This window comes from Rattus norvegicus, chromosome Y, assembly GCF_021556685.1.
Source record: "Rattus norvegicus strain SHRSP/BbbUtx chromosome Y, alternate assembly SHRSP_T2T, whole genome shotgun sequence".
Taxonomy (NCBI): Eukaryota; Metazoa; Chordata; class Mammalia; order Rodentia; family Muridae; genus Rattus; species Rattus norvegicus.
The window spans coordinates 8,737,665-8,761,365 of record NC_141555.1 but is presented as its reverse complement, the minus strand read 5'-3'; the positions used below and the strand labels follow the sequence as shown (position 1 = coordinate 8,761,365).

Genomic DNA, 23,701 nt, shown 5'->3' with positions numbered 1-23,701 from the left:
CCTGGGCCACAAGATAGACAAATTCAACAAAACTTTCCTTGCATGGGATTAGAACGTAGTGGACAGGAGATACATTCAGCTTAGTCAATGAAATGCTCCCCCTGTATACCTAATGGACAAACGTTTACCCACGTGGATTGACTTGTTAGCCATGCCTGCATACCCTGATTACACAGTTCTCAGGAGACTTTATTCTCAGCAAGGGATAAGGTGGTGGATCAACATCTTATGCTTGCTCACTATTTCCCAGTTACTCCAAGATAAGCAGAATCCTCCAAAAGGAGCCGACATTTCCATAGTCTACCTGGCTTCAGGTCTGAAGCTTTGAGCCCTGTCAACAAGAAAATATCCTTAACCAAATCAAAGTAAATCTTTTCTTTCTTTAGTGCTGGGGTGGATGGGCAGCTCTGATGGTATCTTCCTTATTGTAGGTTCTTCTTGAGACAGGATAGGGGAGAGAACATTGGAGGAAGGTAAGTCTTGATCCATTTAGAGTTGCAGTATAATCATCATCATCATCATCACCACCACCATCATCATCATCAATACCAACACCATCATCAATACCATCACCATCACCATCAAAAGTAATTTAGGCTGGTAAGATGATTCAGCATTTAAGAACACTGACTGCTTTTCCATAGGTCATGGGTTTGATTCCCAGCAAAAACATCGTGGCATATAACCTTGTATAATGGCATCTGATGCCAACTTCTGTTGTGTCTGACAGTTACAGAATAATCATGCAAATCAAATAAAATACATCTTCAAAATAAATAAATAAAAGTTTACTTATCTAAGTTTAAGTTACTATGCTTCTGTAGCTGACCAGCTTTTTGTATTTTTCTGAACACAGAACATGTGTTCTCTGTTTATTGAAATCCATGATGAAAGCTCACACATTACTTGCTGTATCCCAAGACTGTTTTTCAAAACGAAGCTTCTGATTTTCTGAGAAATTAAATAGCTTCTTATCAAACTCCTATCCTTTCTTCATGTCCTGCATCTGAGAGGAACATAAGAAAATTAGTTTGTACATGAGGACATTACAGTTGCATTTTCCTGTGATGTGAGAAAACTGTGGTTAACACAGAGGGGTCAGGACAGCCAACAAAAAACTGGGCATAATGACTATCTTTTGTCCAAATGCAATTGTCAGCATTACTGGGAGTTAACCCAACTCACAGGTCAACTTCTGGAGCTCATTAGTGAATTTCTCTAACATCTTAATCTGTTGTACTTGCTCATTGATGGTGGAAGGTTGGGATGACTACTTCCCAGCTGACCCTGTAGATAAACACAAGGAAACATGCTTAGTAATGGCCCAGAGACAGGAGAGAAAATGTTAGGCCCCCAATGAAGCATGATGAAAGGGGAAGTCTACAGACAATTGGAAGCATTGAAAGAGCAGGAAAGCTCTCTTCAAGCTGGACCTATTAGCTATTTTCTTTCTCCCAAACATGATCCCTAGAACTATGCCTCAGTCCCTTCTGTGGGCCCCCTGGCACTTAACAACAAAATCTTGCCAAGACAAGAAGATATTGAGGACATTTTCAGTTTGTATCTGATGGGATGCAGATAAGCAATGGAGTCCACAGTGTTTAGGACCACCAAGCCTTAATCATGTATGTTCAAGACAAAGAGTAAGAGACCTTGATGCATGTCCAAGGGAGTAGTCCTGTCTCCAATCTTATCATAAAATTCCAATGGCATGTCCAGGAATCCACTGAAGATATCATTCAATAATCTACCCTGAGGGTCAAGGCCTTTATCCCTGTGGCACTTATTGGTATTCTTCCTCATACAGTATGAAATTAAGGAACTCACAGTAGATAGATGCATGCTTAAAAATTCCTGGCTCTCTGCCAAAAATTCATCAGATATTCCTGAAACTGTGTCTATTCTTTAGAAATCCAGAGCTTTCAGGTCATATGTCCTACTCCTAGAAGGCCTTAGCCAAATCCACCTCCTCTAGGAAGCTCCTCAGAACCAGCACACTGCTCGCACTCGCCCTTTTCCACCAGATAATTTATGTTTTCACTTCTATAACAAGAAAGTATCTTAATTTCTTCTTCCTCTCTCTTTGGTCTCTCCATGCTCTCTGTTTTCTCTGTAAAAGCTTGATCATCCTGAAAAACATTTGTGTGGGTAAACCAATAAATACTAACTAAATGCCACAAGGGCAGTTTCTGTTTCCATAACACTAGTAACATCACAGAGAATACCACGGAAATTCCAGTATACATTAGAGTATCCAGAATAGAGTCCCCTTCAACAGCACATAACTACCCATTAAGTAGATCTTATCCAAATAGACAAGCCAAGTTGCCCTTTCCAGGATCTTTTCCTGAGACACAAGGTAAGACTTTCTCTCACTATCCCTTCTAACCCAGAGCTATCACTGGTATTTTTACCACCTTCATGCATGAATAGTGAAGACTCAATTTTCAAACACAACCCACAAATGGTCCTCCACACCTTAGGTAGCACACTCAAAATGACAAAGAAGAAAATAAACTGAGGACATTGTTCAGAATGCTTGTCAGTGATGCATTGATTCGACATATTTAATCCATCTCAGGGGAAATCTTCTGTAGCTAAATGACCAATATCTCCAAATTCTTCATCCATTCCTCATTCTAAGTAATATTGGAGAGTTGGGATGATGTCTTCTCAGTAGGCCAGGTACACAGATAATAAAATTAAGCAACGACTTGGGGAAGATCCACAGACTACATCAGTTTGGACAGGGGAGTAAAAAAATACAGAAAACTTTTAAATTCTGATAAAAACTTCCCTCAAAGCCTTGAAAGTTACATATTTTAGCCATGAGGCTGGTTGTGATATGGTCAGTGGTACACAGTTCTGGCTACAGGTAGATTAACACAGGTGTAATATGAGTCATCAAAAGCAAACACTCAGAGAAAGCATGATGGGTCAATCTTGGAATGAGCAATTAAGAAGTGAAACTGAAGTATAGAGAGGTATCATGTGGAAGAAACAGACAGACGGGGCAAAGACAGAAAAACAGACAGATAAACACACACACACACACACACACCACACAAACACACACACACACACATACACACACACACACACAAAACAAAGCAGAAGTCACAGGGAAAAAGATGTTGTAGGTCAATGGTAATTAGATTCAGCTAGGGAAGAAAAGTCAAATTCTTCATTTGGGTGCCACATGTGATAACTTCTATACTCCTGCAAGGCAGTCACTACTACACTTATGTACAACATCCATTAGGAAAATACAGACAAGGAAGGGTAACGTAAGAGAAGAGACTAGGTGTTATTACATGATGCATGTTTAATAAAGCCCCATGTTACCTTTCTCCTGATGATGGCTGTCCCTGTAAATAGAAGCCAGTCCATGATCAGCCAGGCATGCATTTCTTTGATCTCTGAATATTTTCCTTCCATACATGACCCTTGACCCCTAGGCTTGTTGGGAGTTGTTGAATATTCTACATTTTCTCAGTTGTTAAAGTTCAAGTCTAGTAGATTTGGACATCAATTCTATTTTTAATTGTGGTTTTCCAGTAGACAACAAGTTCAGATCACACAGGGGCTTATGAGAAAAACAAGTGCATAAACTGACATGAAATATGTTATCATTAGTAAAGACGGTTGTACGAAAGCTGAAAAAGAGGACAGATAGGCAGACAGAGAAAGAGAGATGAGACAGAGAGACAGAGAAATACACATACAGAGAGAGAGAGAGAGAGAGAGAGAGAGAGAGAGAGAGAGAACACTATGCCTTTTCTATATGAAGCCAGAAAATAATTTGTGAATCTAGAAGACAAGGTATAAATGAATGCCTGTAAATCCCAGTAACTAAGAATGAAGCCTGAAGCCAATTGTTCTATTCAGACTTCATAAAGATTGGTCTATACCAATGTGAGACACTAGACTTCCATGAAATCCATATATATATATATATATATATATATATATATATATATATATATATATATATATATATATATATCACGAAAACCAGATAAGATTGAAGAAGCTAAGAAGGGCTTGCTGCCAGGAACCATATATAGATCTTTCCTGAGACACACAGCTAGAATCTCTCAAATACAGAAGTGGATGATTGTGGCAGAGCAGTGAACTGAAAACAGAACTCTTTTTGGAATATTTTGGGAAAGGAGTACAAGAGCTGAAGGGGCTTTCAATCCCATAAGAAGAACAATGCCAGTGAACCAGAGCTTCCGGTAATAGACCAATATTCAAAGACTGTACATGGACAGACCTGTGGCTCCAACTGCATATGTAGCAGAGGATGGCCTTGTTGGGAACCAATGGAAGGAGAAGCTCCTGGTCCAACCAAGGTTTAACTCTCAGTTGAAGGGAATATAAGGTGCACCAAGGGAGGTTATAGAAGAATGTTAGGTGGACCAGTTAGGGCTCTTATAGACAGGAAACTGGGAAAAATAACATTTGAAATGCAAATATAGAAATATCAAACTAAAAAAGCAATAAAATTTGCTAAAGATTACAAAAAAATGAAAGAAATTAAAGAAAAAAAATCTGCCAGCTAATTACACATATTGACTCAGAAATCTAAAGGGTAGCTGTCAGGGAATGGTAATTAGAGTAATACTAGTATAAAGAGTGAGATGATGAAGTCTCAACTAGAAGCACTTCTCTCTTCCAGATGTCAGTGTCAGACACAAACTGCACTATAGGAATCCAAAGCATAGAGGAGTTTACACTGAGCTGTGGACACAATATTTTTCTTTGCATTCTTCCTTAGCTCTTTTTTCTTCAGAGCAAAAATAATAAAAGACAAGAGTTCTCAGGAAAACAACTGTGCCAATCCAAAACCTGGGTTTTTGGAATAAAGAAATTAATGACTTTAATTCTCTGACTTTCAGGAACCATTAAAATGAGGGATGTCTAGATGCTTTGAAGAGTAATACGGCTCCCAATTCCCGTATGTGGAAGTCTCAGATCAAGGCTATCTCTTCAGTGGAACCACACAACCCTTACCAGGAATAACTGAATATTCCCAAGGACCATGTAATTCTTCCTTTTTCTATACCAAGACAGAAGGCCAGCTTCCTTCTCCCCATCTCTGATATCTTCATCCTCTTTGTTCTCCATCCCAAATGGCTGTTTACCCTGAATAGAAGGCTAATTGGTAAACCCTAGAGGTACTGAAGGAATATCTGAGTTGAAGTTGAAGACATGACAACACTTGTGACATCACAGAAGAAGCTAGGGCTCTCCAGGATACAGGAGAATTTTATGGAGATCCTAATGATGATATCACTGAGAACTTCCATGGCCTACCTGCTGAACAGCTTTCCTTACATTGACCAGACTTAAGGGTGCCTTTTCTAGGAGTGTCTCCTGTGACACAGTGGAAACCTTTATGTATTACATCTCTCTAAAGCTAGAGACTTCACTTGCTTCCTTAGTGGTTACATGCTCTGAACAGAAAAAGATAGTCAGGGCTTGGCATGGGTAGAAATGTTCTAGGAACATGGAGTGGATGATATTCTTCTGTATAATATTTTTTTTTCAATGGACCATTCCTGTGACATATGATTCAATTTCTTAGGTTTTCTCTGTTTCCCAAAGGCTAGTGTTTTCACTTCAGACCTTTAATTGAGTGATTATTTTATTACGTTTTCTTATTGTACATTCTTTATATGGGACTTTATATATATTCCTGAATATGTATTCAAAAATTCTGTTTTCCATTTCAAGTTTTGCAATGATTTTGGCAACAAAGGGGACTCAGGTATACAGTGAATATAACAGTGTAAATATTGTGTACCTCCTCCAAATGATAAACTCCCAAATCCTTATTTTATACATCAATTACCAGAGATCAGTAAAGCAAAAAACAACATGGATTACAGAGTGCGGTTCTGAAGTCCCATTAGATATCAGTTCTCTAATATCTACCTTCATGTGTTCCCATGGCCATACATGAGGGTTTTAGATGTTTTACCATAATTCTTTCTTCAGGCCAAATAAAAAATATAGGAGGAGGTTCAGGGAGAAGAATGGTTTGAGGTACAGGGTAACCTCAACATCAATAGTTTCAACAGTTAAGGAGGAAGTATATTTGGAACTGTCATTTGTGGATTCTCAATTCTTGACCTAGTCACTTAGAATCCATGTTAAAATTCCACCTAACCTCAAAGCTGTAGGAGCCACCAAATGTATATACATACATACATACATACATATATATATATATATCACCAAAACTAGGTATGAATAATGAAGGTAAGAAGTGCATTCTGCCTGGAAATTTATATAGATCTTCTGTGAGAGACACAGCTAGAGAATGTCAAATACAGAGTAAGTGATAGTGGCAAACCAGTGACCTTTAAATGCAACTCTTGTTGGTAGATTTTGAGAAAAGTTTACAAGAGCTGTTTGAGTGAGGGGTCTGAGGGTACCTGGAAGAGAATTGGGGACAAGCAACGTGAAGAAAAACGCCAAGACAAAAGTCTGAACCACTCGTCAATTTTATTTTTCTCCATGGCTGAATTTATACCATATCCATGGTAACAGAGGGTGGGGGGAGTAAGAAACATTAATGCAGGCCAAAGACACAATATTCATGTGGTCAGGGAATCGGCTGATGTTGACAGGATATCAGAAAGTTCAGAGATTTGTCATATTATTAGTCATCAGGACAACTTTATCATATTATTATTTTTCTTGCCCACCAGATTTGTAATAGGATCCTGCTCCTGACTGGAGATATTCCGTGAACCCAATCATAGTTAATTCTATCCATAATAATAACATCAACAATGTAGGGCTTCAATGGCATCACTCCCGACATCTGCCCCTTACTTATAGTCAAATGAATAGGTGTCAAATGGCCGTGCTTGTCCTGGAATGAACCCCTTGAGAACTTTGTCTGTCTTAGGTTGGAGTGATATTTGTAACATGGCCAAGTGAATCTTTTAGCCAGGATGCGTCATGCGATAAGGCAGCAACTAAGCCACCGCCCCGCCCCATGTCTTTGGCCCTTCATTTGTGAATATATCACTCTCTGACCCCTCTTTGACTGTCCAGGTTAGAACACAGGGGTGACAATTTCTTGATTTTTCAGCAAAGGTATCAGAACATTAGGCAGAAAAGAATGTTGGCCTTATTTGACTGAAGGACAAAAATATCCTTACCTGGGCAGGAGGAGATGTGTAGGTGACCTTGTCCTTCATCAAAGCCTCTTCCATATCTAGCCTAGCATAATATACCTGAATAGAGAACTGCCAGCTAATCATATCTATCGACTGAGAAATCTAAAAGGTCATTGTCAGGGAATGATAGTCAGAGCAATACAAGAGAATATATATGCACCACAAAACAAGGTAAGATTGATGAAGCTAAGAAGTAGTGCATGCTGCCAGAAAACAGATTTTCCTGGCAGATACAGCTAGAGCATGTCAAATAGATTAGTGAAAGCTAGTGGCAAACCAGTGGACTGAAAACGGACCTTTTGTTGGTAGATTTTGAGAAATGATTAGAAGAGCTGATGGTACATTAAACCCCATAACAACAATGTCAATGAACCAGAGTGTTCTGGTACTGAAACAATAATGATAGACTGTTTGTGGACAGACCTAGGGCTCCAAATGCATATGTAGTAGAGGATGGCCTTGTTGGCCAGCAATGGAAGGAGAAGGCCTTGGTCCTGCATACGTTTGACTGATAGTTCAAGGAATGACAAGGAACAGTAAGGGTGATTAGAGAAGAAGAGTAGGAGGACCAGGTAGGGATCTTATGGACAGAAAATTGGGAAAGGAAATAACATTTGAAATGTAAATATAGAAATATCCAATTAAAAAACCAATAAATTTTGATAAAAATAAAAAGAAAATGAAAGAAATAAAAGAAAAGAGAACTTCCAGCTAATCACATCTATGGACTCAGAAATCTAAAGAATCACTGTCAGGGAATGGTAGTCAGAGTAATACTAGTCAAAAGGTTGAGATGATGAATTCTCAACTAGAAGCACTTCTCTCTCCCAGATATCAGTGTCAGACACAAACTGCACTATAGGAATCCAAAGCGTGGAGGAGTTTACTCTGAGCTGAGTACACTATATGTGTCTTTCTTTTCTCCATTAGGAGGTTTTTCTTCTGGACTAAAAGAGTAAAAACCATGAGCTGTCAGGAAAACAAATGTGCCAAGATGAAAACATGTCTTTTGGAATAAAAAAGTAATGATATTAACTCTCTGATATGCAGGAACCATAACAAGCAGGGATGTCCAGATGCTTCTGAGAGGCTCCAATCTCCTTATCCCCATATGTGGAAGGCTCAGGTCTAGACTATCTCTTCAGTGATTCCACACAACCCCTATACAGGACTCATTGAGCTTTCCAATGGACCACATATTTCTTCTTTTTAATACCAAGACAGAAGGCCAGGTTCCTTCTTCCCTTTTCTGATCTCTTCATGCTCTTTTTTCTCCCTCCCAAATGGTTGTTTACTCTGAATTTGAGGCCAATATTTAAATCTTAGAGGTAAGGAAAGAATATCTGAGAGGCAGTTTTTGTCACGACAACACTTGTGACAACAAAGAAAAAGATAGAGCTGCTCAGGATACAAGAGATTTTTCAGGGAGGGCCTAATGTTGATGTCACTGAGAACTGCCATGGCCTACCTGCTGAACAGCGTTCCTTTTGAGAACCAGACTCAAGGGTGCCCTTTCCAGGAGTGACTCGTGGTACACAGTGGAAACCTTCATTTACTACATCTCTCTAAAGCTAGAGACTTCTCTTTGCTTCATTAGTGGATACATGCTCTGAATGGAGAAAGTTAGTCAGGGTCTTGACATGGGTAGAAATGATTTAGGAACATGGAGTGGAGGAGATTCTTCTACATAATATTTTTATTCCCAGTTTAATTACTGTGACATACAGTACAAATTTCTAGGTTTCCTCTGTTTCCCAAAGGCCAATATTTTCCATACAGACCTTTATTGAATATATATTTTATTTCACTTCCTTATTGTACATTCCACGATAGGAGAATTTATAAATATTCCTGAATGTGTACTCAAAAATTCAGTTTTCCAATTCCAATTTCTGTAATGATTTTGGCAACAGAGGGGGCCCAGCTCTAGAGTGAATCTAAAAGTGTAAACATTGTGTACCTACTTCAAATGATAAACTCCCAAATCCTTAATTTATCCAAAGATTACCAGACATCAATACAACAAAGGACCACATGGATTATAGAATTCAGTTCTCTAGTCCCATTTGATATCAGTACTGCAATATCAACCTTAATGTGTTCCTGTGCCCAGACTTGAGGGTTGGATGTTTTACCATGATTCTTTCTTAAGGCCAAAATAAGATAATGGAGGATGAGCAGGGAGAAGAATGGCTTGAGGACCAGTGAAACCTCATGTACAATAGGTTCAAAGGAACAGGAGGGAGTCTATTTGACATTTTCATATGTGGATTCTACATTATTGACCTAGTTGCGCAGAATCCATATTAAAATTCCACATAACGTCATAGCTGTAGGAGCCAACAATATATATATTATTGTATATATATGTATACATATATACAATAATATATGTATACATATATATACAATAATAATAATGTATAACATTATACAATAATACAATGTGGCAATATACAATATACAATAATAACATATATACAATAATATATATATATGTATACATATATACAATAATATATATATAAATATATATATGTATATATATACATATATATGTATATATGTATATATATACTAAACCAATATTCAAAGACTATACATGGCTAGACCTAGGCCTCAATTGCATCTGCAGCAGAGGATGACCTGTTTGGGTACCAATGGAAGGAGAAGCCCTTGGTCCTCCTTAGGTTTGATCCTAGTTAAAGGGAATGTGAAGGCACATTAAAGGGTGGCTATAGAAGAAGGAGAGGGGGACCAGTTAGGGAACTTAATGGCAAGAAATAGGGAAAAGAAAAATATTTTAAATGTAAATATAGAAATATCCAATGAAAAGAGCAATATAATTTCCAAAAAACAAAAAAAAGAAAGAAAGAAAGGAAGAGAAATCTGCCAGCTAATCACAACTATTCACTCAGAAATCTAAAGAGTCGTTGTCAGGGAATGGTAGAGTAATGCTAGTGGAAGGACTGAGATGATGAAGTCTCAGGTAGAAGCACATCTCTCTCCCAGATATCAGTGACAGACACAAACTGCACTATAAGAATCCAAATCATGGAAGAGTTTACTCTGAGCTCAGGACACAATACTTGTCTTTCCCTTCTTCCTACGGAACTTTTCCTCCTGGCCCAAAACGATAAAGTCCATGAGCTCTCAGGAAAACAACTTTGCCCCTTTCCAACACTTGGCTTTTGAGATATGGAAATTAATGATCTAAACTATCTGACTTCCAAGAAAAATAACAAGCAGGGAAGTCAAGATGCTTCTGGGAGGCTCCCTGCTCCTGATTCCCATATGTGGAATGCTCAGATCAAAGCTATCTCTTCAATGATCCCACTCAATGCCTAGTCATGTCTCACTGAGCTTTCCCATACACCACATCTTTCTTCATTTCTTTATACAAGACAGAAGGCCGGCTTCCTTCTCCCCATCTCTGATCTCTTCATCCTGTTTGTTCTCACTCCCAAATGGCTGTTTACTCTGAATTAGTAGCAAATTAGTAAACCAGAGAGGTACAGAAGGAATATCTGAGAGGCAGTTCCTGTCAGGACAACACTTGTGACATCACAAAAGAAGCTAGGTCTCTTCAGGATACAAAAGAGTTTTCAGGGAGGGCCTAATGATGATGTCACTGAGAACTGCCATGGCCTACCTGCTGAACAGATTTCCTTACATTGACTAGATTTGGAGATGCCCGTTCCTGGAGTGTCTCCTGTGACACAGTGGAAGCCTTTATATGCTACATCTCTCTAAGCCTGGGACTTCTCTCTCCTTCATTAGTGGCAAAAAGCTCTGAATGGAGAAAGTTCGTCAGGGGCATGGCAAGGGTAGAAAAGATCTAGGAACAAGGAGTGAAGGAGATTCTTCTGGCGATTTATTTTATTCCCAAGTCCAATCCTTTGAAATTCAGTTCAATTCTCTAGGTTTCCTCAGGTTTTCATTTCCCAGTAATTTCCCTACAGACCTTTAATTGAGTGAATATTGTTTTATATTTTTTGATTATACATTCATTGACAGGAGACGTTATACATATTCCTGCATGTGTACTCAAAAATTTCATTTTTCCAATTCCATTTTTTTGCAATGAATTCGGCAACAAACTTTGCCCAGCTATACAGTGAATAAACAGTGGAAATATTGTGTATATACTTCAAATGATCAACTCCCAAAACCTTATTTTATCCAAAAATTACCAGACATCAGTTTAGCAAAGGACAACATGGACTATAGAATGCAGTTCTGTAGTTCTATTAGATAACAGTTCTCTAATATATACCTTCCTTTGTTCTCAGGGCAAGACATGAGGGTTTTGGATATTTTACCATGATTCTTTCTTCAGTCCAAACATCAGTTTCAGGGGGATGTGCAGCGAGAGGTATGGCTTGAGGTCCAGTGAAACCTCAACTTCAAAAGGTTCATAAGAACAGGAGGGAATCTATTTGGCATTGTCATTTGTGGATCCTATATTCTTGACCTAGTTGTGCAGAATCCATGTAAATATACCACCAAAATTCATAGTTGTAGGAGCTACTGAAAGTGTATGTGTGTGGGTGTGTATGTGATATATATATATATATATATATATATATATATATATATATATATATATATATATATATATATATATACCAAAACTAGATAAGATTGATGAAGCTAAGATGTGCATTATGCCAATAAATGGTTAAAATCTTTCACTAGAGACACAGCTAAAGCATGTCAAATACAGAAGTGATTGCTAGTGGCAAACCAGAGAACTGAAAACAGACCCCTTCATTGTAGATGTTGAGAAAGGACTACAAGAGTTGAATGGGCTTTCAACCACATAAGAACAACAAGTTCAACATCCAGAGCTTTCTGGTAATAAACCAATATTCAAAGATTGTTCATAGACAGACCTATGGCTCCAACTGCATATATGGCAGAGTAGAGAGATATTGGTCAATAATGTTAGGATAAGCCCTTGGTTCTCCCTAGTTTTGACTGCTAGTTCAAGGGAATGTCAAGGCAGAGTAAAGGGGTTATAGAAGAAGGGTAAGCGGACCAGTTAGGAATCTTATGGACAGGAAAATGGAAAAAGAAATTACATTTTAAATGTATACATAGAAATATCCAGTAAAAGAGCTACAAATTTTGCTAATAAATAAAAGAAGGAAATACAGAAAAAAAAGACAATTAGCAGCTAATCAGACTTATTGACTCAGTAGTCGAAAGTGTCCCTGTCAGGGACTTATAGTCAGAATTATACTAGTGGAAAGATTGAGATGAAGAAGTCAAAATTTGAAGCAATATTCTCTCCCAGTATCAGACACATACTGTTCTATAGTTATCCAAATAATTGAGGAGTTTACTCTGAGCTGAGGACACAAACTTGTCTTTCAATTCTTCCTTAGGACCTTTTTCTTCTGGGCAAAAAGAATAAAAACCATGAGCTCTAAGGAAAAGAACAGTGCTCTTCCCCACACCTGGCTTTTGGGATAAAGATATTAATGATATAAACTCTCTAACTTCAGGAACCATTAGAAGCAGGGAAGTCCAGATGCTTCTGAGGGGCTCCCAGCTCCTGATCCCATGTGTGGAAAGATCAGATCAATTCTACCTCTTCAACAAGCCTACTACATTCCTACAAATGAATCAGTGAGATTTCCCAGGGATGACATGTTTCTTCCTTTTCTTATACCAAGACAAATGATCAGCTTCGTTGTCCCCAACTCTGATCTTTTCATCATCTTTTTTCTCCTTCCCAAATGACTGTTTCCTCTGAATTTGAGGCCAATTAGTAAACCCTAGAGGTCTGAAGGAATACCTGCGTGGCATTTGCAGACACGGCAACAATTGAGACATCACAGAAGAAGCTAGGGCTATTCAGTATACAAGAGATTTTTCAGGGAGGGCCTAATGATGATGTAACTGAAAACTGCCATGGCCTACCTGCTAAACAGCTTTCCTTCCATTGACCAGATTTGAGGGTGCCATTTCCAGGAGTGTCTCCTGGGACAAAGTGGAAACATTTTCGTTCTACATCTCTCTAAAGATAGAGACAATGAATGGAGAAAATTAGTCAGGGGCCTGGCACGGGTAGAAGTGATCTGGGAATTTGGAGTGGAGAAGATTCTTCTGGATAATATATTTATTCCCAGGTCCATTCCTGTGACATACAGTTTAATTTTCTATGTTTTCTTAATTTTACTAAGGCCAGTATTTTCCCTACAGACCTTTAGTTGAATGAATATTGTATTTCAATTTCTTATTGTACATTCCTGGATAGGGTCTTTATAAATATTCCTGCATGTGTACTCAAAAATTCAGTTTTAAAATTCCATTTTCTGCAATGATTTTGGCAACAAAGGGGGCCATTCTTTAGACTGAGTATAAAAGTGTAAATATTGTGTACCGACTTCAAATATAAACTCCAAAATCATTCTGTTATCCAAAGATTACCAGGCATCAATAAAGCAAAGGAAAACATGGACTATACATTTCGGTTCTCTAGTCATATTTCATATCTATACTACACCATCTTCCTGTGTTACTAGGCTAGACTTGAAGGTTTTAGATATGTTACCATGATATATTCTTAAGGCCAAATAAAAGAAACAGGAGGATGGTCAGGGAGAATAAAGGCTTGAGGAACAGTGAAACCTCAGCTTCAAAACCTTCATAAGTACAAGTGTGAGTCTATTTGACATTGTCATTTGTAAATTCTACATTCTTGACCTAGTTGCTCAGAATCCATGTAAACATTCCACCTAACCATCTAATAAAATAGCAGTAGGAGACACCAAAAGTATATATATATATATATATATATATATATATATATATATATATACACACACACATATACACACACACACACACACACACACACACACACACACACACACACACATATATATATATATATATATATATATATATATATATATATATATATTCCACCAAAATTAATAAGAGTGATGAAGCTAAGAAGTGCATTCTGCCTGGAAACAGATATAGATATGCCCTTAGAAACACAGCTAGAACAAGTCAAATAAAGAAGTGAATGCTATTGGGAAACCAGTGACCTGAAATGGACCTCTGGTTGGTAGATTCTGAGAAAGGAAAACAAGAGCTGAAGGAGCTTTCAACCCCATAAGAACAACAATGCCAATGAACCAGAGCTTTCTGGTACTAAACCAACACTCAAAGACTGGACATGAACAGACCTATGCATCCAACTGCATATGTAGCAGAGGATGGCCTTGTTGGGTACCAATGGAATTAGAATGCCTTGGTCCTCCCTTGGTTTGACTCTCAGTTAAAGGAAATGTGAAGGGAGAGTAAGGTGGTTTATAGAAAAAGTGGAGAGGAATAAGTTAGGGATCTTTTGGGAGGAAACTCTTAAAGGAAATAATATTTTAAATTTAAATATGGAAATTTACTTGGTTAATAAAAGAAATAAAATATGTAAAAAATAAAAAAAATATATAAGAAGTAAAAGAAAAGAAAACTGCCAGCTAAAAACAGCTGTTTACTCAGTAATGTAATGAGTCACTGTCAGGGAATGATAGTCAAAGATATAATAGTGGAAACAGTGAGATGGATAATTCTCAACTAGAAGCAGTTCTCTCTTCCAGATATCAGTGTCAGACATAAACTGCACAATAGATGCACAAAGCATGGAGTCGTTTACTCTGAGTTACGGATACAATACTTGTCCTTCCTTTCTTCCTTAGGGCTTTTTCTTCCTGTCAAAAAGAATAAAGGCCATGCGCGCTCAGGAAAACAACTGTGCACTTCCCATCACTTGGTTTTGGAATATAAAATGAATGATATACTCTCTGACTTCCAGGAACCATAAGAACAGAGAAGTCCAGATGCTTATTAGTTGACCCCAGCTGCTGATTCCCATTTGTGGAAGGCTCAGATCAATGCTATCTGTTCAGCAAACTCACTCAAACCCTACCAAGGTGTCACTGAGCTTTTCCAAGCACACATATTTCTTCCCTTTTTTAGACCTAGACAGAAGGGCAGCTTCCTTTTCCCCATTTCTGATTGCATCATCCTCTTTGTTCTCACTCCCAAATGGCTGTTTACTCTGAATTAGATGTCAATTACTAATCCCTAAAGGTACTGAAGGAATACCTGAGAGGCAGTTGCTGTCACGGCAACACTTGTGACATCACAGAAAAAGCTAGGGCTCTCCAGGATACAAGAGATATTTCAGAGAGGACCTAATGATGATGTCACTGAGAACTGCCATGACCTACCTGCTAAACAGCTTTCCTTACATTGACCAGATTTGAGGGTGACATTTCCTGGTATGTGTCTTGTGATTCAGTGGAAAGCTTTATGAACTCAATCTCTCTAAAGCAGGAGATTTAACTTTGCTTTATTAGTGGTTACATGCTCTGAATGGAAAAAAGTTAATCAAGGGCTTGGAATGGATAGAAAAGATCTTGTAGCATGGAGTGGAGGAGATTCTTCTGGATAATAATTTTATTACCAGGTACATTTTGTGTAATACAGTTCAATTTTGTAGGTGTTCTCTGTTTCCTAAAGGCCAGTCATTTCTGCACAGACATTCAATTGAATGAATATTGTATTTCACTTTCTCATTGTATATTTCTCGATATGGGACTTTATAAATATTGCTGAATGTGTACTCAAAAATTCTGTTTTCCAATTCCATTTTCTGCAATGATTTTGGCAACAAATGTGGCCCAGGTACAGAATGAGTATAACAGTGTAAAAATTGTGTACCTACTTGAAGTGAAAAAGTCCCAAATTCTTATTTTATCCCAAAATTACCAGATATCAGTAAACCAAAGAAACAGAATTCGGTTCTCTATTCCCATTTGATATCAGTTCTGAACTATCTACCTTACTGTATTGCCAGGAAGAGACTTGAGTTTTTGGATGTTTTACCATGATACTTTCTTCAGGCCAAACATAAGATTCAGGAGGGTGTGCAGGATGAGGAATGGCTTGAGGTCCAGTGAAACCTAAGCTTCCTTAGGTTCATAAGAACAGAAGAGAGTCTATTTGGCACTGTCATTTGTGGATTCTATTTTCTTGACCTTGTTTCCCAGAATCCATGTTAAAATTCCATCTCACATCATAGATGTAGGATATATATATACATATATATATATATATATATATATACATATATATATATTATGTATATATTTATATGTAAATATATATAGGTAGATAGATATAAATAGATAGATATGTAAATAGATATAGATAGATATAGATAGATAGATATAGAGATATAGATAGATAAATAGATAGATAGATAGATAGACAGATAGATAGATCAGCCACCAAAACTAGATTAGATTGATGAATCTGAGAATTCATGATTAGAAGAAACGGATATAGGTTTTCCTGAGAGACACAGCTAGAGCATGTCAAATACATAACTGAACGGTAGTGGCAAAGCAGTGAACTGAAAACAGATCTCTTGTTGGTAGATTTTGAGAAACCAACTAGAGTTTTCTTGTCCTATACGAATATTGAAAGATTGTTCATGGATAGACCTGTGGCTCCAACTTCATAAGTAGCAGAGAATGGCCTTGTGGGCACCAATGGAAGGAGATGCCCTTGGTCTAAATTAGGTTTTATTACCAATTGAATAGAATATCAAAGGGCAGTAAGGGGGATTATACAAGAAGGGTAGAGAGATAGGTTAGGGATTTTATGGGCAGGATACTGGGAAAGGAAAAATATTTGAAATGTAAATATGGAAAAATCAAATTAAAAAAGCAAAAAACTTGATAAAAGTAAAAAAAATAAGTTAAAGATAAGAAAACTGCCATCGAATCATACATATTGACTGAGAAATCTAAAGGGTCTCTATCAGGCAATGGGAGTCAGAGTAATACTAGTGGAAAGACTGATATGATGAACTAGAAACACGTCTCCCTCCCAAACACCAGTAACAGATACAAACTGCACTATAGGTATCCAAATAATCGAGGAGTTTACTCTGAGCTGAGGACACAATACTTGTCTTTCATTTCTTCCTTAGGACCTTTTTATTCTGAGCAAAAAAATAAAAACCATGAGTTCTAAGTAAAAGAACAGTGTCCTTCCCAACACCTGGCCTTTGAGATAAAGATATTAATGATATAAACTCTCTGACGTAGAGGAACCACTAGACGCAGGGAGGTCCAGATTGTTCTGACAGGCTCCAGCTCCTGGTCCCATGTGTGGAAGGAGCAGATCAGTTCTATCTCTTCAACGTACCTACTCAACTCCTACCAAGGACTCAGTGAGATTTCCCAGGTTCGACATATTTCTTCCTTTTTTTATACCAAGACAGAAGGCCATCTTTGTTCTCCCCATCTCTGAGTTTTTCATCCTCTTTGTTCACACTGCCAAATTGATGTTTCCTCTGAACTAGAGGCCAATTAGTAAACCCTATAGGTACTGAAGGAATATGTAAGAGGCGTTTGCAGACATGACAGACCTTGTGACATAACAGATAAGCTAGGGCTCTCCAGGATACAAGAGATTTTTCAGGGAGGGCCGAATGATGATGTAACTGAGAACTGCTATGGCCTTCCTCTAAACAGCTTTCCTTACATTGACAGGATCACAAGTGCCTTTTCCAGGAGAGTCTCCTGTCACACAAGTGAAACCATTATGTATTCCACCTCTCTAAAGCTAGAGTCTTCTCTTTGTTTCAATAGTGGTTACATGCTCTGAATGTAGAAAGTTAGTCAGGGTCCTGGAATGGAGAGAACTGATCTAGGAACTTGGAGTAGAGGAGATTCTTCTGGATAATATTTTTATTCCCATGTCCATTCCTGTGATTTACAGTTCAATTTTCTAGGTTTTCTCTGTTTGTAAAGACAATTCTATTCCCTACAGGCCTTCAGGTGAAAAAATATTGTATTTCACTTTCTTATTATACATTCCATGGTAGGGTACTTTAAAAATATTACTGAATGTGTACTCAAAAATTCTGTTTTCCTATTCCATTTCCTGCAATGATTTTGGAAATGAAGTGGGCCCAGCTATAGATTGAGTAAAACAGTGTAAATACTATGTCCATACTTCAAATGATAAACTCCCAAATCCTTATTTTATCCAAAGATTACCAGACATCAATAAAGCAAGGGACCACATTAATTATACTTTTCTGTTCTCTAGATATGTTTGATATCTGTACTACATTATCTACATTCCTGTGTTCGCATGGCCAGACTTGAAGGTTTTAGATGTGTTACCATGATTCTTTCTTAAGGCCAAATATAAAAAAAACAGGAGGATGAGCAGGGAGAAGAAAGGCATGAGGAACAGTGAAACCTCAACTTCAATACCTTCATAAGTACAGGAGGGAGACTATTTGACATTGTCATTTGTAAATTCTACATTCTTGACCAAGTTGCACAAAATCCATGTTAACATTATACCTAACCACCTAACCAGATATCTGTAGGAGGCACCAATTAATATATATATATAAAATCAGCCACCAAATCTAGATAAGTGTGATGAAGTTAAAAATTGCTTTCTGCCAGGAAACAGATATAGATATGTCCTGAGAGACACAGATAGAGTATGTCAAATAAAGAAGTGAATGCTAGTGGAAAACCAGTGAACTGAAATGGACCTCTTGTTGGTAGAATCTGAGACAGGATAACAAGAGCTGAAGGAGCTTTGACCCCCTTACGAAACACAATGTCAATGAACCAGAACTTTCTGGTAATAAACCAATATTCAAAGACTGTACTTGGACAGACATATGCATCCAAATGCATATGTAGCAGAGGATTACCTTGTTGGGCACCAATGGAATTAGAAGGCCTTGGTCCTACCTGGGTTTCACTGGCAGTTAAAGGAAATGTGAAGGGACAATAAGGTGGTTTATAGAATAAGTGGAGAGGGACCATTTAATGATATTATGTGAGGAAACTCTTAAAGGAAATAATATTTTAAATGTAAATATAGAAATTTATTTGTTTAAAAAAATAAAATTTGAAAAAATAAAAAATAATATAAGAAATAAATGAAAAGAAAACTGTCAGCTAAGCACAGCTGTTGACTCAGAAATCTAATGGGTCACTGTCAGGGAATGGAAGTTAGAGACATAATAATGGGAAGACTGAGATGGTGAAATCTCAACTAGAACCACTTCTCTCTCCCAGAGATCATTGACAGAAACAAACTGCACAACAGATGCACAAAGCATGGAGGAGTTTGCTCTGAGCTAGGGACACAATACATGTCCTTATTTCCTTCCATAGGTCCTTTTTCTTCTGGTCAAAAAGAGTAAAGGCCATGTGATGTCAGGAAAACAACTGTGCCCTTCCCATAACTTGGCTTTTGGAATAATGAAATGAATGGTATAAACTCTCTACTTCCAGGAACCATAAGAAAAGAGAAGTCCAGATGCTTCTGCGTGGACCCCAGCTCCTGATTCCCATATGTGGATGGCTCAGATCAATGCTATCTGTTCAGCAATACCACTCAGCCCCTACCAAGGAGTCACTGAGCTTTCCCAAGCACACATATATCTACCTTTTTTTTTATACCAAGACAGAAAGGCAGCTTCCTTCTCCCCATTTCTGTTCTCTTCATCCTCTTTGTTCTCATTCCCAAATGGCTCTATACTCTGAATTAGATGCCAATTACTGAACCCTAGAGGGACTGAAGGAATACCTGAGAGGCAGATGCAGTCATGATAACACTTGTTACATCACAGAAGAAGATAATACTCTCGAGGTTACAAGAGATTTTTCAGCCAGGGCCTAATGATGATATCATTGAGAACTGCCATGGCTTACCCTTTGAACACCTTCCCTTACATTGACCAGATTTGAGGGTTCCCTTTCCAAGTATGTCTCCTGTGACAAAGTGCAAACTGTTACATCCACCATCTCTCTAAAACTAGAGACTTCTCTTTCCTTTGTTAGTGGTTAGATGCTCGGAATTGAAAAAGTTAGTGAAGGACTTGGAATGGGTATAAAAGATCTTGTAACATGGAGTAGAGGAGATTCTTCTGGATAATAATTTTATTCCCAGGTACACTCATGAAATACAGTTCAATTTGTAGGTTATTTTCTGTTTCCCAAAGGCCAGTATTTTCCCTACAGACCTTCAATTGAATTAATATTTTGTTTCACTTTCTTATTGTACATTCCTCCATATGGGACTTTATAAATATTGCTGAATGTGTACTCAAAAATTCTGTTTTCCAATTCCATTTTCTGCAATGATCTTGGCAACAAATGTGGCCCAGCTCTAGAATAAAAATAACAATGTAAATATGGTGTACCTACTTGAAATGATAAACTCCCCAACCCTTATTTTATCCCAAACTTACCAGATATCAGCAAAGCAAAGGACAACATGGACTATGGAATTCAATGGTTCTCTAGTCCCATTTGGTATCAGTTCTTCATTATCTACCTTATTGTGTTCCAAGGAAGATACTTGAGGGTTTTGGATGTTTTACCATGATACTTTCTTCAGGACAAACATAAGATTCAGGAGGATGTACAGGAGGAGGAAAGGCTTGAGGTCCAGTGAAACCTCAGCTTCATTAGGTTCATAAGAACAGGAGAGAGTCTTTTTGGCACTGTCCTTTGTGGATACTATTTTCTTGACCTTGTTTCACAGAATCCATGTTAAAATTCCATCTAAGCTCATAGCTATATAGATAGATATATCAGCCACCACATAGATAAGATTGATGAATCTTAAAATTGCATGATTAGAAGAAACGGATATAGGTCTTTCCTGAGAGACACAATAGAGCATGTCAAATACAGAAGTGAATGATAGTGGCAAAGCAGTGAACTGAAAACAAATCTCTTGTTGGTAGATTTTGGGAAAGGATAACAAGAGCTGAAGGAGATTTTATTCTGATAAGAAAAACAATGTCAATGAACCAGAGTTTTCTGGTACTATATGAATATTGAAAGATTGTACATGGATCGTCCTATGGCTCCCACTGCATATGTAGCAGAGAATGGCCTTGTTAGGCACCAATGGAAGGAGATGCTCTTGCTCTGAACTAGGTTTTTTTTCCAATTCATGTGAATTTCAAAGGGCATTGAGGGGGATTATACAAGAAAGGTAGGGGGATTGGTTAGGAATCTTATGGACAGGAAACTGGGAAAGGCAAAAATATTTGAAATGTAATTATGGATAAATAAAATTAAAAAGCAATAAAAATTGGCTAATAAAAAAATTAAATAAGATAAAGGTAAAAACTGCCATCTAATAACACACATTGAGAAATCTGAAGGGTAACTCTCAGGCAATAGGAGTCAGAGTAAAACTAGTGGAAAGACTGATATGATGACCTTGAAACATGTCTCTCTTCCAAATACCAGTATCAGACACAAACTGCACAATAGGTATCCAAATAATAGAGAAGTTTACTCTGAGCTGAGGACACAATACTTGTCTATTCCTTCTACCTTAGGACCTTTTTCTTCTGGGAAAAAATTAAAGTCATGTGCTCTCAGGAAAGAACAGTGCCTACCCCAACAGCTGACGTTTGAGATAAAGATATTAATGATATAAACTCTCTGACTTACAGGAACCACTAGAAGCAGGGACGTCCATTTCTTCTGACAGGATCCAAGCCCCTGATCCCATGTGTGGAAGGCTCAGATGAATTCTATCACTTCATCTTACCTACTCCACTCCTACCAAGGCCTCAGTGAGATTTCCCAGGATCAACATATCTCTTCCGTTTTTTTATACCATGACTGAAGGCCATCTTTGTCCTCCCCAACTCTGAGCTTTTCTTCCTCTTTGTTCTCACTACCAAATTGATGTTACCTCTAAACTAGAGGCCAATTAGTAAACCCTAGAGGTACTGAAGGGATATCTGAGGTGCAGTTTCTGTAATGACAACACTTGTGACATCACAGGAGAAGCTAGGGCTCTCCAAGATACAAGAGATTTTTCAGGGAGAGCCTAATGATGATGTCACTGAGAACAGCCATGGCCTACCTGCTGAACAGCTTTCCTTACATTGAGTAGATTCAAGGGTGCGATATGCAGGAGTGTCTCCTGTGACACAGTGGAAACCATTACGTACTACATCTCTCTAAGCCTAGAGACTTCTATTTCCTTCATTAGTGTTTACATGGTCTGAAGGGAGAAAGTCATTCAGGGGCTTTGCATGAGTAGAAAACATCTAGGAACATAGAATGCAGGAGATTCTTCTGGATCATAATTCTATTACCAGGTTCATTCCTGTGACATACAGTTCCATTTCCTAGGTTTTCTCTGTTTCACAAAGACCTGGATTTACCATACAGACCTTTAAATGAGTGAATATTGTATTTCGTTTTCTAATTGAACATTCCTTGAGAGTGTACTTTATATATATTCCTGAATGTGATATCAAAAAATCTGTTTTCCAATTCGATTTTTTTTCAGTGATTTTGGCAACAAAGTGGGTACAGCAATAGAGTGAATATAACAGTGTAAATATTGTGTACCTACTTCAAATGATAAACTCCCAAATGCTTATTTTATCCAAAAAATACAAGATATCAATAAAACCTAGGACAACATGGATTATAGAATTTGGTTCTCTTTCCATTTATGTATCAGTTCTCTCATATCTACCTAAGTCTGTTCCCAGTGTCAGTCTTGAGGGTTTTGGATGTTTTGCCATGATTATTTCTTCAGGCCAAACATAATACTTATGAGGATGGGTAGTGAGTGGAATGGCTTGAGGTCCAGGTAAACCTCAACTTCAATAGGTTCATAAGAACAGGAGTGAGATTATCTGGCATTGTCATTAGTGGATTCAACATTCTTGAGCTAGTTGCATAGAAACCATGCTAAAATTCTCCTAACTTCATTGCTGTAGGAGACACCAAATGCACATATATATTCCGCCAAAACTACATATGATTCATGAAGCTATGAAGTGCATGCTGCCAGGTACCGGATATAGATCTTTCCTGGGAGACACAGCTAGAGCATATCAAATAAAGAAGTGAATGCTAGTGGCAATCTAGTTTACTGACAACTAATCTGTTTTTGGTAGATTTTGAGAAAGGATTACAAATGCTGTGTAAGTGAGGGTTCTGAGGGTACCTGGAAGAGAATGTGGGACAAAGGACGCAAAGAAGGATGCCAAGAGGAGTATGAACAAGGTGTCAATCTTATTTTTCTCCATGGCTGAATTTATACCATAACAGGGATAACAGAGGGGAGGAACTAAGAAACATTTACACAATGCAAGAACACAGGATTTGTTTATTCACAGATCTGATGTTGAAAGGATATCAGAGAGTACACATGTTTGTCATATAATTAATCGGCAGGACAACATTATCATATTATTATTTTTCTTAACAACCAGATTTGTATTATAGTCTTCTGCAGCTGGCTGGGGATTTTCCGTGAATCTAGTTATACTTAATTCTAACCATAATAATAATATCTACACTGGAGGGCTTCAAGGGCATTGCAACCAAGATCTCCCCCTTACCTATATTCACATGTAAAAGTGACCAATGGCCATACATGTACTG

The 23,701-nt window shown here is 37.8% G+C and overlaps 1 long non-coding RNA gene across 2 annotated transcripts; it reads right to left on the bottom strand.

Moving 5' to 3' along the window:
* Nucleotides 1–767: 767 nt before the first annotated feature.
* LOC147997955 (uncharacterized) lies at nucleotides 768–22,030 on the bottom strand. Of its 2 annotated transcripts, none has more exons than XR_015647411.1 (3): nucleotides 5,017–5,162; nucleotides 1,186–1,287; nucleotides 768–1,006 (listed from the first exon to the last, which is right to left on the bottom strand). It is a non-coding gene; the product is annotated as an uncharacterized LOC147997955 (long non-coding RNA). The 2 variants fall into 2 exon arrangements; XR_015647412.1 differs by lacking the exon at nucleotides 5,017–5,162 and adding an exon at nucleotides 21,740–22,030 and having other exon boundaries at nucleotides 833–1,006.
* Between the last annotated feature and the right edge of the window lie 1,671 nt (nucleotides 22,031–23,701).